We start from the raw sequence: 3688 nt of genomic DNA, 5'->3' as shown, positions 1-3688 counted from the left end.
TCCTAGGGTTGTCGTTCCTGAATTTCCAAGGCGTTAATCTCCTCTAGTGTCAATCTTGATCCTAACCGTTTCTCTTGCTGATCTTGACTGATCAGGTCAAGGCTTGCATCTTGGACCTAGGAGCATAGCCCTTTTTTGATCGCCTTTTGAGCTATTTCTAGTTTTTTTTAAAGCACATCAACTACCTCCTCCTCCTCAGAGAGTGTGACGTCTAAGATTGTGCTGAGGAAGGCACGTTGTTGGATTTTGAGGCTAGCTTGAGCGGTGCCTACCCTGCCTTATGCTAATATTCGGCCTCCCTCTGCAAGGGACAAGCAGCTCGCTAGATCCTTCACTTGCTTCTCGCTCTTGGCTTCCCATTCCCTTGCCTTCTTTTTCATTTCTTCTAGGCCCTCGCTTTGCCTTTGTGACAGTGCCACTATCATCGGCTCTTGCATATTCCATTTTTGTACAAGGTCCTCTTTTTCGTTGCCCGATCTTCTCCTCTAGTGTTTATCATTCTTCCCTTTGTCGTTACATTCCACATTCTACTTCTTCTCTCTCTTTTTTCCATTCTTCCTACTCTTGTGCTCTCTCTGCTTCCAACGTGGCAAGCTCTTTCATGCTCTCTTGAAGTTTTCTCACATATGCTTTGAGCTCCACCTGCTGTAGAACCAGGAGCTTGTATTCCCTTTGCATTGCGACCAACTCCTGGTTCTCTTTCTCCAGTCTTTTTCACCACTGTTCTTCGTCATCTTCCTTGGCCCCCTCGCTCTACTTTCAACACATGGATTTCTTTGTGTTGCAAGGCCACTTGGTGGGTCTTTTCTAGTTGGGAGGCATTTGCCATTTCCCTTTCCGTTTCCAACATCACCAACTACTGCTCTCTTCTCCTCCTTTTCCCTTTCCAACTGAGCATAGAGCTCCTAACATGCTCCATCCGGTGCGCGGCCTATGGCTCCATGATGATAGCATCTACCTTTGGTCGCTTGGGTCCCTGTTGAGATTCGGTATATGCTACATCAGCCGATCTCTTCACTCCTGTAGTTGGGGTTCCCACACTGGAGGTGGGCATTGGGGTATGTGCCTAATTGACTAAGAGCTGCACCCATGCCATGAGGTTATTGTGGCTAGGGTGCTTGGAATTGCTATAATGGTTGGGGTAGTGGGAAAGAGGGTAGGCGGGGTCGATTAGAGTGCGGTTTTGCCCTTTCCTTCACGGACGGGTGGAAGCAAGTCTTCTACCGCTTGGGCACTGGTTACCGGCCTGTCCTGCCTGCCTAGGCAGGCTCATTGCTACTAGTTCCTCCTGCCTACACTGCTATTCAATGGACATGTGCACAACTTGTGCCAGGTCCTACTCTTCTTTCCTTCTCAACTCCTCTTCTTGTTCCATAGCTCTTTTTGACTCATCCTTGGCTTTAAGTAGGTCTGCTTCCTCTTTTTTCTTCCTCTCTTCCTCCTGCTTCTTCTTCGTTGCCTTCTTTTTAGGCATCTTCACCTTCTGTTTACTGGATTGAGCTTCTTGCTCTCCCTCTTCTTCACTAATCATCCTCTCACTTGCCAGTTCTTTGTTGTGACAATGAGGTGACTTCTCAAGCATTTCATCTGATCCCTCTTCTCTGTCTTGTGCCTCTTTTATAGCCTCTCAGATAAGGGCAATCAAGACTCCTCCATACCCTATGAATGAGGCCCTGGTCGAGGGCTTCTTCTTGTCAGTTCCCTTTGAGGTTGGGGATTCTCCACCCGCCGGTCTACTTCCAAGGTCGAGTGTCTTGATTGATTGGTCTATGGTTTTTCTAATATAGCCATTCCAATCCACTTCATGCAACGAATGAGCCGCCACACTCTCTAGCACGGGCATGCTGATCCTATGCATGAGCGAATTGTACCTTAGGCTGGAGAAAAGGGTGTGGATCACCTTTTCTTGCAATCTGATTTCCGCATCGGGAATGTCCTGGATACTTATGCCATCGTTTGTTAAGACGCTTTCCTTCTTCATCCCCAGCATGGCATAGAAGTCTCTTTTGTGCCTTTTCTCCACCTTTGGTTCCAATACTAATGCCTTTCCCACCAAGGTCTTATTGAGTGGAACCTGCACCTACTTGGTTCCTTCCTTCCTTGCCAAGGACACTATCCCACTCTCCTTATTAGGGTCATATGTCCTCAAGAATTCCACACACTTAGTGTGGTTGGGCTCTCAAACTTTTGGATATATGTAGCGAGGTTGTACTGATCCACAATCTTTCTAATGGCTTCCTTGCTGGTCACCACCCCTTCGACATTGTGGATGCTCCTAAACCTGAGCTGGTTCTATATCTGATTTTCAAGGGTTAGGCCATACTTCGCTCTTTCCTCTTCTATGAAGGGTAGGCGATGGGCTCGGTCTTGCTCTGCAACATCTTCAGCTCCTGTCATAAGCTAAAAGAAAAGACTTCATGCTTGATAGATAAACTCATTTTTAGTACATAATTAGACTTTTTCTTCCAAACAGTCTAAGTGCATTGCTTCCAAGTTTTATTATCAATTCCTCAGTCACAAGTTGCTTTGTCCTACTATTGAGGTTCCTCATGTTCCGCATGTGTTATTTTCCTTTATGGTTCTTGTTATGTGTTTGGTTTGTTTCATCACGCTTCCCCCTCTCTGAATTGAGAAGAATCCTTCCTAGGATTAAAGGGTTACATGATGATGGCCGTTCAACACATAATGTGAGAGCTTTACCTTCGCATGAGTCAGGAATAGAAATTCAGACTATACTCGAGATTGGCATAGCTATCCATGTCAAAAGGGCCAATGCCTATGTGCGTAATATAAGTGAGGACATCAAGCAAGAAGTCACCAGAGTCTATTTGACTAGTGACATGAAACTTCTCCTCTGTGATGATGTGATCTAAAAATAGATGTTCCTCAATGTGTTCTTCTAGGGGTTGGTTACGAATAGAAGTCAACACCCTATAGGAATTTGGAGCAACATAGGTTGGCTCATATTCAGTTGCCTTGATTGTGCATCACTATTCAACACTGGTTATTATTTGGTATCCCACTTGCTCCCATTTTAATTACAGAGTGTACCATTTTCATGAGAAGGAGGAGTCATGGTCGATAAGCTATTCCAACTTTGTGATTTCTTGATTTGTGGCTAGGGTTGTAGTCTTGTTATATGACGTAATGAGACGTTGCTTGATGGCTTGTTCATGGGATATCTTAGTTGCAATTAATTCCTGAGTTGCTTCTTTGGAAGCCTTGACAAATATAAATTTTGACTCTTCCCAAGAGCAAGGGAGTGTTCGTACTTCTGTTGCTATAGGTTCCTCCAAGAGGCCTAAGTCTTGTCGTTCATAGATTTTATCCAAGGTCATGAAAGTAGCGTCCAAGCATAGAAGGCAAGCAACCAAGTCACCCCCCGTATTTTCAGCTAAGTCTACGGCCAAGGTTAAGATTGATCGTCGCTCATAAGAGGGTTGAAAGTGAGTGGGGGGTTGAGGCTTAATAGGACTAGAGACTCCAGCAGCCAATAGTCGCATTTTGGGTTGTTCTTTAAGTTGGAGTTTGGCCTCACATTCGATGGGTTTAGTGGGAGTTGCGGTTGTTGTGTAGCCATTAGATGCATTCAAGATGTGACAGGTATCATTAGCACTAGAGATGGGAATTTTGCTAGTAGCGGGCTGTGATTTTGGGCAATAGATTGGTTCAAGCCCTGTTGAGCTAG

Source organism: Lygodium microphyllum, chromosome 15 (assembly GCF_053477565.2).
Source record: "Lygodium microphyllum isolate KBCC chromosome 15, Lygodium_microphyllum_v1.1.10, whole genome shotgun sequence".
Classification (NCBI taxonomy): Eukaryota; Viridiplantae; Streptophyta; class Polypodiopsida; order Schizaeales; family Lygodiaceae; genus Lygodium; species Lygodium microphyllum.
This window is presented reverse-complemented; position numbering follows the sequence as displayed.